This window comes from Eptesicus fuscus, chromosome 1 (genome assembly GCF_027574615.1).
Source record: "Eptesicus fuscus isolate TK198812 chromosome 1, DD_ASM_mEF_20220401, whole genome shotgun sequence".
In the NCBI taxonomy this organism is placed as follows: Eukaryota; Metazoa; Chordata; class Mammalia; order Chiroptera; family Vespertilionidae; genus Eptesicus; species Eptesicus fuscus.
Genome location: NC_072473.1, coordinates 61,280,767 through 61,298,302, shown reverse-complemented (window position 1 = coordinate 61,298,302; position 17,536 = coordinate 61,280,767). Strand labels below are relative to the sequence as shown.

The window sequence follows — 17,536 nt, the reverse complement described above, 5'->3', positions numbered from 1 at the left end:
CGCTCACTATGATGTGCACTGACCACCAAGGGGCAGATGCTCTCACCAGTAGGTTAGCTTGCTGCTGGGGTCCAGCCAATCAAGTCTGAGCAAGATGGGCCAGAAGTGCCCTGGAACCCTCCCGCAGTCCTTCCCTGGCTGGCCAACCTCCCGCGTCCCTCCCCGACCATGATCATGCACCAGTGGGGTCTCTCGGCCTGGCCTGGGCCCTCTTGCAATCCATGACCCCTTGGGGGATGTCGAAGAGCTGGTTTCAGCCCAACAGCAGAAAGACTGGTCGCTATGATGCACACTGACTGCCAAGGCGTAGATGCTCAATGTAGGAGCTGCCCCCTGGTGGTCAATGTGCTCCCATAAGGGGAGCGCCACTCAGCCAGTAGCAGGGCTCATGGCTGGAGAGCATAGAGGCAGTGGCGGGAGCCTCTCCCACCTCTGCGGAAGCGCTAAGGTTGTCTGACTACCAGCTTAGGCCCACTCCCCATGGTGAGCGGGCCTAAGCCATCAATTGGACATCCCCTGAGGGCTCCCGGAATGCGAGAGTGCGCAGGCCAGGCTGAGGGACTGCCCCGCCCCCCGAGTGCACAAATTTCGTTTACCAGACCTCTAGTCAAAGATAAGGTTAAGAGATAAATATTGTTTGGTTGCCTCCTGCATGCACACCACTGCCATGTGCCCTAACCATGAATGAAACCATGACCTCCTGGTTCATAGGTGGATGTTCAACCACTGAGCCACACCAACTGGGCTGAACCTCAGCTTTCTGACTAATTACTTAATAACTCCTTTTAGCTGCTCTGCTTTCTCTGAGGTCACTTTGTTTCACCATCAGTTCCTGCTTCAACTGCTGCTCTACCATTTTTTCTGCTTTGAAGTTTGACTTGGTTGGCCTTAAACAGATAGCCAGATATTTCTTCAGCAAAATGGTTTTATTTGGGAACAACAAAGATTGCAATTTGACATATGTGATCTAATGGAAAACCAGAAAACAAAGGAGAAAGTTCTTTTATAGAGGAAAGGGGAAGATAATTTGAAATGTAGTAGTTTTTCATTGACTGAATTGTAACAGTCAGTCATTGGCTGAATGGTTCCTGGATGAGGGGAAGCTCATCCTTACTGATGGAGTAATAGAGTAGAAAAACATCTTTCTATTGGAGGTGGAAAGTTCATGTCTTCCTGTTTGGGGTAATTGACCAGTGGTAGGGTGTGAGCGCTCCCCCTACCGGACTTCTTAACTCCAATTTAAGTGAGATTTCTGTTTATTATTTTCCTCCCAACTTTGATTTGTCACACTCAAGTGAATTTGTCCTGCTCCAGTTCCAAGCTGTCTTTGGCAACTTGGCCCACTATTGAATTGTGTGTTTATAAAATACTAGAGGCCCGGTGCACGAAATTCGTGCACTGGGGGTGGGGGGGTTGTGCCCTCTGCAATCTGGGACCCCTCAGGGGATGTCCAACTTCCAGCAGTCGGACATCCCTCTCACAATCCGGAACCGCTGGCTCCTAACCACTCACCTGCCTGCCTGCGTGATTGTCCCTAACCCCACTGCCTGCCTGCCTGCTCGCCCCTACCTTGATCTCCTGCCAGCCTGATTGCCCCTACCTTGCCCTCCCCTATCAGCCTGATCACCCCAAACTGCCTGTGCCTTGGCCCCCAGTCTGGCCTCCCTCTGGAGGCACCACCCCTATAACCCCAATGCTGCTGCCACTGCAGCTGGTTATGGCTGCCTGAACCTTGGCCTTTGTAGCCACTGCGGCTTTGTCTGGAAAGATGTCCGGAAGACAACCACTCTAATTAGCATATTACCCTTTTATTAGTATAGATTTGGGGACCATTACAACCACACAGAACTTGAAGAAAACACATGGCCCTGGTCAGTTTGGCTTAATGGAGAGAGCATCGGCCTGTGGACTGAAGAGTCCAGGTTTGATTCTGATCAGGGGCAAACATGCCTGGGTTTTGGGCTCAATCCCCAGTAGGGGGCCTGTGGGCGGCAGCTGATCAGTGATTCTTTTTTTTTTTTTAATATATTTTATTGATTTTTCACAGAGAGGAAGGGAGAGGGATAGAGAGCTAGAAACATCGATGAGAGAGAAACATCGACCAGCTGCTTCCTGCACACCCCTCACCAGGATATGTGCCAGCAACCAATGTACATGCCCTTAACCGGAATCGAACCTGGGACCTTCCAGTCCGCAGACCGACGCTCTATCCACTGAGCCAAACCGGTTTCGGCTGATCAGTGATTCTTATCATTGATGTTTCTATCTCTCTCTCCCTCTCCCTTTCTGACATTTTAAAAATATATATTTTTTAAAGAAAACACATCATCTTCACTTTGGGCTTTGTCATCTTACAATATCCTTTGTGCAGTGTTTTAACTTCCCTCAACTTTCCTTTACCCACCTTTAAAGTGCAATCTATTTTGGGGAAGATGATCAGGAAAGTGATTCCAATGGGTAGAAGTTTTTTTTGGAGGGGATGGGTCATGAAGATATTTAAAAATTGAGCATGGTGATGGTTGTACCACTCTGAATTTACTTTAAAAAACCAGTTCATTGTACACTTTAGGTGACATGTACAGTATATGGATATTTCTCAACAAAGCTGTTCTTTTATTTCTTTTTAAATAAAGACCAGTCTTATAATCAATTGCAGATGTTTACAGAGGCCCCTCAAGATTTGCTCACCATGTCCCAAATCACGGCTGTGATTCCCAGTTGCCTCCAGTCCTGGTGGATCTGGATGGTGTGGTTTGCAAAGGAGAAGGTGGCAAGAGGCTTATGGAATTTCGGCAACCCCATTCCCCCGGTCTCCTCATAGGGCACCAGGGCCATTCCCACTGTGCCAGCTCTGCTCCCTTTAACCTGTTGGGCAAAAGAATCCTGCGTGCTCTGGCCAGAAAGTGCATTCTTTCTTAGGTGGCCCGGATGCTTTTTTTAAGGTCGTTTTATGGATTCAAAAGAATAAACAGAGATGTGGAAAGCTTTTGTCAAAATCCTTTTACATGGTTTTTCCAGTGTCATGGGAAATGAGATGTGGCTCTGAATTCATCCCAAAGTGTGTCTTTGGGCAAAAGCACCCAGAACGGCACAACTCCTGCAGAATGCCCCACACACTTTGCTGTCAGGACTCAGGGGGGCTTGAGGGTCAGCGAGGTGGCGGTGCCAGCACAGGACCTGGGAGAAGGTAGCGCTTTCTCCACTGCCCAGGCCACGTGGACTACAGCAGTACCCGCCCAGGTGGGCAGGGTGTTTCTGCTGTTTTGTTTTGGTCTGGCCTCCACCCCGTCAGCCACAGACCTGTGCCTGCACTGAGACTGAATGGTTTGATGGCCCTACTTTTTGGTGGACAGTGGATGCACTCCCAGAGACTGGCAGTTAGACTCTGGTGGCTTCTGAGTCCCTTGTGGGGAGAGTCCGGCCCTAGGTCAAGAACAGACTCAGGCGTCCTCGGCCAGGAGGCCTCCTTGGGCTAGGGGCCGCCACAGTTTGAAGGCTGGCCATGATCCCAATCCTGGCAGGGGTCTCCTCTGGGGTGCTGGCAGGCCTGGGCTAGGGCTGCGGGCGGTTTGGAGGCCGGTCATGCCCCCGATCCTGGTGGGGGTCTTCTCTGGGGTGCTGGCAGGCCTAGGCTAATGGCCACCCTGGTTTATAGACTGGTCACGCCCCCGATCCTGGTGGGGGTCTCCTCTGGGGTGCTGGCAGGCCTGGGCTCTGGCGCTGCAAAGGGAGAGGTTCCTGAATCTGCTTCCCACACACCTAGGCTAGGATACATCTTGTAGGAGGCGGCTTCAATGCCGGGGGTCGGTGACCAGGTCCTCCGGAGCCTCGCTTTCTGGGCTGCAGTCCCACGTCTCCCAGTGCCCCAGCCTCGGATGCGCCCATGCAGTTGCCCCCACCACCAGCCACCTCAGCGCAGGCCACAGCAGCTGAAGCCAGCCTCTTGGAAGCCAGGCCACCACACCCACCACCTCTAGTAGCTCTCTGCTGCTTGCTCTCTGTGCCCTGTCCACTGGGGTGGGCGAGTGCTCCCAGCCCAGAGGCCCTCCCTCCCTCCGCAGCCTGGCTTGGGAAGCTGGCCTCATGCTGGGGCTACTATGCCAGCATGCCCACTCGGCTACTATGGGTGCGACACGGGCCCCACGGAGGCCAACCTGGAGAACGTGGACCCCAGCTCTGCATCCGGCTGCTGCAGATGGCCTCGGTGGTCAACTACCACCTGCTCCTTCCACTGGCCCCATTGATCCTTCTCAGCACCAGCCATTTAGGCGAGGGTGGCGATCGCCCGGGGACCTCACCCCGGGAGCGGCAAGCTGGGCACGGCCACGCCCCCGGGGTCGCGATGGGTCCCCGGACCCCCGGGAGGCTACTGGCTGTGCCCGGCCACGCCCCCGGGGTCGCCATGGGTCCCGGGACCCCATGGAGGCTGCTGGCCGTGCCCGGCCACGCCCCCCCGGGTCGCGATGGGTCCCGGGACCCCCGGGAGGCTGCTGGCCTTGCCCGGCCATGCCCCCCCGGGTCATGATGGGTCCCGGGACCCCGCGGAGGCTGCTGGCTGTGCCGGCCACGCCCCCCCGGGTCGCCATGGGTCCCGGGACCCCCGGGAGGCTGCTGGCCGTGCCCGGCCATGCCCCCCCGGGTCGCGATGGGTCCCGGGACCCCGGGAGGCTGCTTGCTGTGCCAGGCCACGCCCCCCCCGGGTCATGATGGGTCCCGGGACCCCGCGGAGGCTGCTGGCTGTGCCGGCCACGCCCCCCCAGGTCGCGATGGGTCCCGGGACCCCCGGGAGGCTGCTGGCCGTGCCCGGCCACGCCCCCCCAGATCGCGATGGGTCCCAGGACCCCGCGGAGGCTGCTGGCCGTGCCCGGCCACACCCCCCCGGGTTGCGATGGGTCCCGGGACCCCGAGGAGGCTGCTGGCCGTGGCCGGCCACGCCCTCCCGGGTCAAGATTGAACCTGGAACCCCCGGGAGGCTGCTGGCTGTGCCCGGCCACGCCCCCCGGGGTCGCGATCCAGCCCGGGACCCCCGGGAGGCTTCTGGCTGTGCATACCATGCCCCTCTAGGGTTGCTATCACTCACCAGGACCCCCGGAACTAAGAGGATTTGGCACCGCCATCTTGGTTTTCTCAACGGCCAGTTAGGCCACCCAGAGTCCCGCCCCCAGCTTCTGGCAGGCCCAATCATGGGCATAGCGGAGGTGCGGTCAATTTGCATGTTTCTCTATTATAATGTAGGATTTTTAAATATACTTCATTGATTTTTTTACAGAGAGGAAGGGAAAAGGATAGAGAATTAGAAACACCGATGAGAGAGAAACATCAATCATCTGCCTCTTGCACACCCCCCACTGGGGATATGCCTGCAACCAAGGTACATGCCCTTGACAGGAATCAAACCTGGACCCTTGAGTCTGCAGGCCGACACTCTATCCACCGAGCCAAACTGGTTAGGGCATCCAATTATTATTTTTAAGTTACCTTTTTCTTCACTCAGTTATCTCCATTTTTGTTTCATGTATTTTGGGCCTCTGTTGTTAGGTGCATATATAGTTACGACTGCTTTATTTTCCTGTTCAGTTGATCTATTTTTTTTTTTTTTTTAGCAATATAAAGTGTCTATTTTCTCTAGTAAAATTTTCTTCTTAAAGTTGATTTTGTCAGATATTAGTTTAGCTACTACAGCTCTTTTTGGCTTATTGTTTGTATAGTATATCTCTTTTGGTCCTTTTATACTAAAGGTATTTTTATTCTTGCTACTAATGTGTTTTTGCACACAGGATATAGTTGGATCATTTTTTAATGTTAATTGAATCCATTTATTTTAAGATCTCATTCTGAAACTGTAATCTTTATCAATGGCTTTTTAATTGAATACTAGTGGCCCGGTGCATGAAATTGGTGCATGGGGGGGTGTTCCTCAGCCTGGCCTGCACCCTCTCCAATTTGTGACCCCTGGAAGGAAGTCCTACTGCTGGTTTACAGGGATTGGGCCTAAACCGGCAGTCGGACATCCCTCTCACTATCCGGGACTGCTGGCTCCAGCTGCTCACCTGCTTGCCTGCCTGCCTGATTGCCCCTAACCACTCTGCCTGACAGCCTGCTCTCCCCCAACTGCCCCCCACTGCCAGCCTACTCACCCCCAAATGCCCCTTTCGCCAGCCTGATCACCCCCAACTACCCCTCATGCCAGCCTGCTCACCCCAACTGCCCCCCCTTGCTTGCCTCCTCACTCCCACCTCCACTCCCCACTGGCCTGCTTGACCCCAACTGGCCCCTTGCTGGCCTGCTCACTCCAAACTGCCCCCCCACTGTCCTGATCACCACCAACTGACCCCCACTGATGGCCTGCTCACCCCCAACTAGCCCTCCTGCTGGTCTGCTTACCCCCAACAGCCCAGCTCCCCACCAGCCTGATCACCCACAATTGCCATCCCATCCTGGCCTGATCACCCCCTGGCGACCCAAGCACCCAGCCCCTCCTTTTTTTCTTTTCTTTTCTTTTCTTTTCTTTTCTTTTCTTTTCTTTTCTTTTCTTTTCTTTTCTTTTCTTTTCTTTTCTTTTCTTTTCTTTTCTTTTTTTCTTAGCACCTCCTTGAGCGGAGGCCAGGGCTGGCTGGAAGCAAATATCTGGGATTTATTTATCTTCTATAATTGAAACTTTGTAGCCTTGAGCGGAGGCCAGGGCCGGCCAGGGCAGGTGGGAAGCATGGCTTCCTCCATCACCGGGGCAACCCAAGCCTCCTGCTCACTCCAGCTCCATGGCTGCCACCATCTTGGTTGGGTTAATTTGCATATTCACTCCGGATTGGTTGGTGGGCGTGGCTTTTGGGCATAGTGGAGGTACGGTCAATTTGCATGTTTCTCTTTTATTAGTGTAGATAGTGGGGTGACATCTATAATAATAAAAGCATAATATACAAATTGACCAAACTATGACACCCACTGGCACCAGGCCAGCCAAGGCAGGTGCAATGAAATTGGTCAGGGGCCTGGCCATCACCCCATGATCTCCCTGCAGAGGGAGGCCCAGGTCACCAGCTGACAGGGCAATCAATCAGGGGGCTCCATGATCACCCCAAAGAGGGAGGCCCAGGCCACTGACCAGCTGACTGTGGTGGTTGGGTGGGGCCTCCCTCTGCAGGGCAATCCATTGTGGAGCCGTGGCTGGGTGGGCAGGGCCTACCTCTTTGGGGCAATCCATCGAGGAGCCCCAGCCAGGTGGGCAGGGCCTACCTCTTTGGTGCGATGGATCACAGGGCTCCCCGACTGTGAGAGAGCACAGGCCGGGCTGAGGGACCCCCCTCGACAAGTGCATGAATTTCATGCACTGAGCCTCTAGTTGGTTAATAAAATTATACAGGTTTCAGGTATACAATTCTATTATACATCATTTGCATATTGTATTGTGTGTTCACTACTCCAAGTCAGGTGTCCTATCATCACCATTTATCTCTTCTTTCCCCTCTTTTACCTCACCCACTTCCATTTCCCTCTTGTAATCACCATAATATTGTTTGTGCCTATGAGGTTTTTTTTCTTTGTTAATCACTACACTATTTTTACCCAGGCCCCAATCCCCTTCTCCCCTGACAATTGTCTATCTGTTCTCTGTATTTTATCCATCTTTCCATTTATTGCACTTTGGTTGAAATGTTAAGTCCACTTACATTAAATGTAATTGTTGAAAATACATTTATGATATGTTAGATAGTGCTAATGAGTTCCTATTTAAGAGTAAAATATAATCAGATCAAGTAGGGAGATGGCTATATTAAAGATAAGCACAATTATCAATGTATTTGCCAAAAAGAAGAGTAGTAAAAAAAAATCAATGAAATGAAAAGGTGAGCCTTTGCAAAAAATCAATAAAATCGATGAATGTCTGGCAAAATTGACAAAATCAATGAGACAAGTCACAAATCACTAATATCATCAGTGTAATATGCATTTTTAATAGAGATTCTGCAATTATTAAAAGGATAAAAAAAGAAGATATGAAAATTTCATAGTAACAAATTTAATATCCCAAGAGAAATAGATTATATCTTTCTGAAAAACTACAAACAGCCAGAACTCAAGCAAGATAAAACAGATAACATGAATCCTACCTTATAATAGAGAAACATACAAATTGACCGCACCTCCGCTATGCCCATAACTGGGCCTGCGAGAGGCTGGGGGCGGGACTCCGGGTGGCCTATCCGGCCTTTGAGAAGACCAAGATGGCGGCGCCCAATCCTCTTACTTCCGGGAGTCCCGGGGACGATCGCCTCCCTGGGGGGGCGTGACTGGGCCCAGCCAGCCACATCCCGGGGGTCCCGGGGGCGATCGCCACCCACCCTGGGGGGGCATGGCCGGGCCCAGCCAGCCGCTCCCCGGGAGTCCCGGGGGCGATCGCCACCCACCCTGGGACATGGGGGGGCATGGCCGGGCCCAGCCAGCCGCATCCCGGGGGTCCCGGGGGCGATCGCCACCCACCCTGGGGGGGCATGGCCAGGCCCAGCCAGCCGCTCCCCGGGAGTCCCGGGGGCGATCGCCACCCTGGGGGGGGCGTGGCGGGATTCGCCCAGCCACTCCCGGGGGTCCCTGGGGAGATCGGCACCCTGGGGAGGTGAGGCAGGACTCGCCCAGCTGCTCCCAGGGTCCCTGGGAACATTGCAGGCATGTGGTTGCTGAGACCCAGACCAGGCCTCTGGCCACAGATTCATAGCTTTGCGGAGACCTAGGGCAGGGATTTGCCTCATCTGCAGAGAGACAGAGGTTCTGCAGTGCCCCCAAGACGTGGGTGGGCCCAGCCAGGGATCAAGGGGCATGGAAGGACTCCTGGCAGAGGGGCAAGGATCCTCACCCCTGAGGCGGGGGTTGACGGGTGGAGCCACCTCAGTGAAGGGGTGCTGCACTGCAGGGTACTGGACTGACTGACATGATTCAGAGAAGCTCCCAGTGCTAATGGGCCTCGCTCAGGCGGCCTTCACACTTCAGAGGCAGTGACTCCTGCTCCTGCCTTGACCCAAAAGCAAGCTCGCGACACCCTGCCCCATGGCAGAGCATGCCTAGGCAGTGAGTGGGAAGCCTTCCACCTGCTTCGGAGAAGGGGGGAGCAGTAAAGAATGGGGGGAGAGGAAAGAATGTGGAGCATCTGCAATGAAGAGGTGCTTGAGAAAGAGGCTGGGAAGCCTGACTGGAAGGTTTGTGCTGTTTGCTGGGCCGCTGCCCCTTAGGAAGCGCAAAGAGCATGGCTCTGAGGGCTTCCTGTGTGCTGAGTCAAGTTCCACATCCAACTGGAATTGGCCTCAGTTTCCTGGTCTGTAAAATGGATGAAGCGTGTCCCAGTGCCTTCACTGAGCTTTGATGGCCAATTGAGATACTATATAAAGAAAATGAGGGAAGAAGTGAGAAAGAAAAGGAAGGACAAGAAACACAAAAGAAAGACTGAACCCATTGTCACTTAAATAGGGAATATAGTCAGTAGTGTTGTAATGATGGTATGATGCCAGGTGTGTACTAGAAATATCGGGGAACACTTTGTAAAGTATATGATTGTCTAACCACTATTCTGTAACTAATATAAAACCTGAAACCAATACAAAATAATGTTGAATGTAAAGAAATGAAAATTGGAGTGAATTTTTTATAAATTTCAAAGTTTAAATAAAAGCTGTAAAGGAAGGAAGGGGAGAATAAAAAGTGTTTTTCATTTTGCCACTTCATTAAAAAGACAGTTGTCTTTCTATGGTGCTTTTATACTTTTCTAAGTCATTATCTCATTTTAATTTCCGGGCAACTTAAAGACAAGATAAATATTCCCTCCACTATTCAAAGAAAGGAAATCTTGGTGTCTGGTCCTAATGATTCAATCATCAAGCCCTTATTGTAAAGCAGGGTTAGTAAAATTTTCTGTGCAGGGTCATATCTATACTAATAAAAGCCTTGGGTTGATCAGGCCAGCAGTGGAGGGTATTTGGGGGCAATCAGGCCAGCAAGGAAGCAGTTAGGGGGCAATCAGGCAGGTAGGTGAGCGGTTAGGAGCCAGCAGTCCCGGATTGTGAGAGGGATGTCCAACTTCAGGATTAGGCCTGATTCCTTGGACATCCCCCGAGGGGTCCCATATTAGAGAGGGTGCAAGCTGGGCTGAGGGACACCCTCCCCAGTGCACGAATTTCGTGCACCGGGCCTCTAGTAACTATATAACATTTTAAAATGAAATTAGTAATTATAAAGCGCCCCCCCCCCAAAAAAAAAAAACTGATTTCCAGCCTCAGATAGTTTTACTGGTCAATTCTACTAAACATTAAAGTAGAATTAATTTCAGCACTACAGAGTTTCTTGCAGAAAATTTAATAGGATGGGACACTTCCCTACTCATTTTAAGTGTACATTACACAGAATATCAAATCAGACAAAGGCATTACAATAAAATAAAACAATAGACCAATATTTTTCATTAAAGTATTTCAAAATTCCTCAACAAAGTAACAATAAACTGAATTTAGTCAGATATAAGACAATTTAGACATTGTGACCAAGTGGAGTTTAAGTATTCAAGGCTCTCATTGTAATTGATATCAAGAACCCCTCTGGGGATGTTGGACTTCTGGTTTCAACCTGATCTCCTCAGGCTAGGCTGAGGGACCCCACAGGTGCATGAATCCATGCATGGCCTCTAGTATGCATATGAGATCTTTGGTTAATCTCTTACCGCCCTCTTCTTCCACTTCCCTCTAAGATTCATCAGTCTGTTCCAGGGGTCCTCAAACTTTTTAAACAGGGTGCTAGTTCACTGTCCCTCAGACTGTTGGAGGGCCGGACTATAGTTTAAAAAAAAAAAAAACTATGAACAAATTCCTATGCACACTGAACATATCTTATTTTGAAGTAAAAAAACAAAGCTGCAAAAATACCCACATGTGGCCCACGGGCTGTAGTTTGAGGACGCCTGGTCTGTTCCATGTTTCCATGCCTGTGCGTTGAGCATCTGCCCCCTGGTTGTCAGTGCACATCATAGCTACTAGTCAAATGGTTGAATGATTAAATGGTCAGATGGTCACTTTGGCTTTTATATATCTAGATAAAGCATAGAGTTATATATATACTAGTAGCCCGTTTGCACGAAGATTCGTGCAATAGACCTTCATTCACCTGGCTGCCTGCACCAGTTTTCTGCCGGCGCCGGGGACCCAGGCCTTGGCTGTGGCCACTGCCCTCTACCTTCTTTCAGGGTCCGGGCTTGGCCCTGGGCGGTGGCCTTGGGCTCAGCTGCACCCAGCGTCCCTGCGACCCGATTGCAGGAGCAGACCCCCAGGGCTCGGCTGCACCGCACCCCAGCCGGGTCCCTGCTCCGATCGCAGCAGGCACCTGGCTGGCGCCCAAGGCCCGGAAAGCCCCGGGCGGCTTTCCGGTCCTTGGGCTCGGCCGCACCGCACCCCAGCCGGGTCCCTGCTCCGATCGCAGCAGGCACCCGGCTGGCGCCCAAGGCCCAGAAAGCCCCGGGCGGCTTTCCGGTCCTTGGGCTCGGCCGCACCGCACCACAGCCGGGTCCCTGCTCCGATCGGAGCACGCACCCGGCTAGCGCCCAAGGCCCGGAAAGCCCCGGGCGGCTTTCCGGTCCTTGGGCTCGGCCGCACCGCACCCCAGCCGGGTCCCTGCTCCGATCGCAGCAGGCACCCGGCTGGCGCCCAAGGCCCGGAAAGCCCCGGGCGGCTTTCCGGTCCTTGGGCTCCGCCGCACCGCACCCCAGCCGGTCCCTGCGATTGGAGCAGGTGCCCGGAAAGCCACCGGCCCCAGCGTCCCTGTAAAGGTTTCCTGGTGGGCGTGGTTGATGGGCGTGGCTTGGTTGGTGGGCGTGGCTTGGGCGTAGCGAAGGTGCGGTCAATTTGCATATTTGTCTATTATAAGGTAAGATATACACTAGAGGCCCGGTGCATGAAATTTGTGCATGGAGGGGGGTTGTCCCTCAGCCCAGCCTGCACCCTCTCCAATATGGGACCCCTTGAGGAATGTCCGACTGCCCATTTAGGCCCGATCCCACCAAGATCGGGCCTAAACGGGCAGTCGGACATCCCTCTCACAATCCAGGACTGCTGGCTCCCAACTGCTTGCCTGCCTGCCTTCCTGATTGCCCCTAACCGCTTCTGCCTGCCAGCCTGATCACCCCCTAACCACTCCGCTGCCAGCCTGTTTGCCCCCAAGTTCCCTCCTCTGCTGGCCTGGTCACCCCTAACTGCCCTCTTCTGCAGGGTTGATCACCTCCAACTGCCCTCACTTGCAGGCCTGGTCCTTCTCAACTGCCCTCCCTTGCAGGCCAGGTGCCTCCCAACTGCCCTTTCCTGCTGGCCATCTTGTGGTGGCCATCTTGTGTCCTCATGGGGGCGGGATCTTTGACCACATGGGGGCAGCTATTTTGTGTGTTGCAGTGATGATCAATCTGTATATTACTCTTTTATTAGATAGGATAGAGGCCTGGTACAGGGGTGGGGGTCAGCTGGTTTTCCCTAAAGGGTGTCCCAGATCGGGTGGGGGTTCCCTTGGGGCATGGGGTGGCCTGAGGGAGGGGCCTGTGGTGGTTTGCAGGCTGACCATGGCCCCTGGCAACCCAAGCGGAGGCCCTGGTATCTGGTATTTATTTTCCTTCTACAATTGAAACTTTGTAGCCTGGAGCGGAGCCAAGCCTGCGACTCCCTCCGAGGCCAGCAGCCATTTCTGTTGGGGTTATAATTGAAACTTTGTTGCCTTAAGCGGGTGGGCCCAGCCAGGGTGTGTGGAAAACTTTGCTTCCCCTGTTGCCGGCGGCAACCCTGGCCTGCTCTCTCAAGCTCCATTCTGCCGCCATTTCTTTGAATTTGTTTACTTTCTATAATTGAAACTTTGTAGCTTGAGTGGAGGCTTAGGCCTGGCAAGGGCAGGCGGAAAGCTTGGCTTCCTCTGTTACCTAGGAAACCTTGCTCTCTGTGGCTGTAGCGATCTTGGTTTGGGTTAATTTGCATGCTCACTCTGGATGGTGGGCTTGGCTTGTGGGCGTGGCTTGTGGGTGTGTCGGAGGTATGGTCAATTTGTATATTTGTCTATTATTAGGTAGGATATATATATATATATATATATATATATATATATACACATATATATATGTATACACACACACACATATGTTTAACTAAGGCTAAAATCATGCTTATGGTGCCATATTAAATGCTTTCCCCTTAAAAATCAGAAAGAAAGCAAGGATGTCCATCTCACTACTCTTATTTAGCATAGTACTAGAAGTTTTAGCTACTACAAAAATGCAAGAAAAATATAGAAAATTTATATGGATCAAAAGAGAGAGATAAAATTGTTTATATTTGCTGAGAAAATGATTATTTACTAGCAAACCCCAATAAACCACAACAAAAAAAATATGAAATATCCTCCAGAACTAATGGGAGTTCCTCAAATTTATAGGATACAAGATCAACACAAAAAAAATAAATTCTATACTTATATAGTAACAATAAACTTGAGCAAGCTGAAACTTAAAACATAATGCCATTTACAATCTCTCCAAAGAATAAATACTTGGGTATACACTGAATAAAATGTAAAGGATCTGCATGGTAAAAATTATAAAATTGTGATTAATAAAATTAAATAAGATCTAAATATATGAAGAAACATGCTCTGTTTATGAATAAGAGAACTTACATAAGTAAAGATAAACTTTCTCTACAAATTATAGCCACTTGCTATATATAAATTATTTCGATTGTTTTAAGAATTGTATAGTATTCTTTAGTACTAGTTACTATCATTTACAGAGCATTTTCTTTTCTATTGATAAACATATGAGTTTTTAGATTTTTAAAAAATTAAATTTATTGGGGTAACATTGGTTCATAAAATTATATAAGTTTCAAGTGTACAACTCAATGACACATCATCTGTATATTGCATTATGTGCCCACCACCCAAAGTCAAATCTGTCACCATATATTTGACTCCTGTTAGCATTTACTAGCCTTCCACCGCCTGTCCCTCTTGTAACCACCATACTGTAGTCTATATGAATTTGTTTGTTGTGTTTCTTGTTTGTTCATTTATTGCTTTCAGCTTTTTATCCCATATATGAGTGAAATTGTATGCTTATTGACTTTTTTTTATGTCTGATTTATTTCACTTAGTATGATTCTCAAGATCCATCCATGTTTTTGCAAATGGCAGGATTTCACTTTTCTTATGGCTAAGTAGTATTTCACATCTTCTTTATCCAATCTTCTACCGAAGGACAGTTTTGTTGTTTTCCTGTCTTGACCATCATGAATAATGCTGCAATAAACATAGGAGTGCATATATATTTGTGAATAAAAATTTTCAATTTCTTTCTTACTCAGAAGAGGAGTTGCTGAGTTACATGGTAACTCTGTTGTTAATTTTTTGAGGTACTCTGTGCTGACCAACTGGGGTTCATTCCAGGGGCACAAGGATGGTTCAATATACACAAATCAATAAATGTAATACACCACATTAAAATAATAAAAGAGAAAACATATGATCATATTAATAAATTTAGAAAAAGCATTTGATAAGGTACAACATCCATTTATGATTAAAGTACTCAATAAAATGAGTATAGAAGGAAAGTACCTCAACATAATAAAGTCCATATATGACAAAACCTCAGATAATATCATACTCAGTGGTGGAAACTGAAAGCTTTTCCTCTAAAATCAGGAACAAGACAAGGATGCCCACTCTCACTACTCTTATTCAACATAGTACTGGAAGTCCTAGCCAGAGCAATCAGGCAAGATAAATAAATAAAATGCATCTAAATTGGGAATGAAGAAGTAAATTTGTCACTTTTTGCAGATGACTTGATTTTTTATATAGAAAACCCTAAAGACTCCACCAAAAAAAACATTAGAAACAATTATCAAATACAGTAAAGTTGCAGGATACAAAATCAATGTACAAAAATCCACTGCATTCCTATATCCTAATTGACATTTCAGAAAAAGAAGTGGAAAAAAATTATTTTGCAAATTGCAAAAAATAAAAAAGAAGAAAATACCTAGGAATAAATTTAACAAAGGATGTGAATGACCTATGTATTGGGAAATACAACACATTATTAAAAGAGATTAAAAATGAGGACTCCGGGGCGGGGCGCAGAGGCTCAGGGGCGGAGAAGCTGAGAGGCAGGAGGCAGGAGGTGCCTGGCCAGTTTAAGCGTCCTCCCTCCCGCCCCCAGCGGCCCGGTCTGGCCCAGGTTCTGTCCCGACCCCCGGCCTGACCCACTCCGGCCCTGCCCCGCAGAGTGGTCCATGGTGTACCCGGGTGGCCTCTGGAACAACCCAAGCCCATGAGTGCCCCACGCTGGGCCGCTGCCGCTGATCTGACAGAGCTCCCAGCCCGCGAAGAGGAGGGGAGGATCAATGCGGTTCCAGAATCGATTCCAGTGGTTCATGAACCACCAGGCCCCAGCCAATGGCCGCTACAAACCAACTTGCTATGAACATGCTGCTAACTGTTACACACATGCATTCCTCACTGTCCCGGCCATCGTGGGCAGCGCCCTCCTTCATCGGTTGTCTGAAGACTGCTGGGAGAAAATAACAGCGTGGATTTATGGCATGGGCCTCTGTGTCCTCTTCATCGTCTCCACATTATTTCACATGGTGTCATGGAAAAAGAGCCACCTAAGGACAGTGGAGCAATGTTTCCACATGTGTGATAGAATGGTTATCTATTTCTTCATTGTTGCGTCTTATGCGCCATGGTTAAATCTCCGTGAACTTGGACCCCTGGCATCTCATATGCATTGGTTTATCTGGCTCATGGCAGCTGGAGGAACCATTTATGTATTTCTCTACCGTGAAAACTAGAAGGTGGTTGAGCTCTTTTTCTATCTCACAATGGGCTTCTCTCTAGCCTTGGTGGTGACATCAATGAACAACACCTAGGGACTTCACAAACTCGCCTGTGGGGGCCTGATTTACTGCCTGGGAGTGGTCTCCTTCAAGAGCGACAGCATCATCCCGTTCGCCCATGCCATTTGGCACCTGTTTGTGGCCACGGCAGCCGCCGTGCATTACTATGCCATCAGGAAGTATCTTTACCAAAACCCCACAGACTTCGTGCGCCATTTACAACTGGTCTGCACCAGGTGTCCGCACTGCTATTATTTCAGCGATGGCACTTGGGAGAGGCGCAAGAGCTGCATATTGCACAAGAGGAGGAAAAAGACAACTGCATTGATTTTCTTTATGTAGTCTGACTATAATTACTGTGAAAGTATCAATGCTGTGTTCTGGAATGTTCCAGAATGAATCCGTTAAGGTAGTGAATTAATTATTCATTCCATTCCACTGTCATGCAAGACTCTGGATAGACTTGGCCAACTGATGTTTACAAACCAGAATTTTGTATTTTGATTTTACAGACTTTACTACATGGGTTTTTCTAAATCACTAGGTCAGGTTGTCGAAGGCAGTGCAACAGCAAAGCTTCCTTTTGAAGAGAAACGTGTTTCTATCCCTTTCCCATCAGCTGTGTACAGAATCATGGGCAGAACTTACACTACTTTCACCATGTTTCATCCTGACACAGCATGGTTCTTTTTTAAACAGTAACTTTGTTTTTGTGTACATTTTTTAAAAAACGTTCCATGGACACTCATCTCTGCGGGTCCTCATCCATGTGTATTCTGGAAGCAAGCTGTCCACATTCCACAGGAGAACCAACATTGTACCTTTTCTGATGGTTTCACGGGGCCTGAGGAATTGCCAACTTTTAAAAACCGCACTTTTCCAGACATTTTCTGCCAACCGCTGACTCCCGAGTTCCGGGCTGCTTTGCCACATCCTTGACCTAGTTTGATTTATTAATGATGAAGAAGTATTTTGATATCCATTAACTTTTCCAAAAGAGGCACCTTTTTCTCTGCGCCTTTGTCCTGTTCTCTTCAGGGTCCTCCTCAGCCTGTGCTCTCATGTTAGTGGTTGGCCATCCGCCAAACTCCCAAAGAGCTAGGCATTACCATCCACAGTGGCGTTGCCTCTTTGGTGCCCGATGGTTAAGTCATTGTCACCTAGCTCTATGTTATCAGTTTGATGCTCATTTTTAAACTGTGGAATTAGATGCATAAATTCACGTTTCTACCTTTCTTCTCTATCTCCCCATACACTTTTTTCCCTTTCAGGTAGAAAAATATTGAAATCATGGATCTGTAGTCCATGGGTTATGTACTGCCTTAGTGGAGTGGTATTTAATATATTACCTTTGGTTTTCCCTCAGTGTCTTATATTAAGATTAACACATTAGCTGCTTCGTTGATTAATCTCCTTTTGGTGTTTTAATGAATGAGACAACCTTGCCTTTAGATCAGGTGCCGACAGTGGCTGTTTCCTAGTAACAGGTTTGATCAGTGGAACTGTTGGTTGGATGAGACATTTAGGCTTCTATTGAATTTTTGTACTGACATGGCTTTCAAAGAGAGTTGTGTGTGTGTGTGTGTGTGTGTGTGTGTGTGTGTGTATGTGTGTGTGTGTGTGTGTGTGTGTTA

General features: G+C 49.3%; 1 pseudogene; it reads left to right on the top strand.

Annotated features, from left to right (window-relative positions):
* The first annotated feature begins 15,407 nt into the window (after window positions 1-15,407).
* LOC103300428 (monocyte to macrophage differentiation factor-like) lies at window positions 15,408-16,244 on the top strand (annotated as a pseudogene).
* Window positions 16,245-17,536: the final 1,292 nt, after the last annotated feature.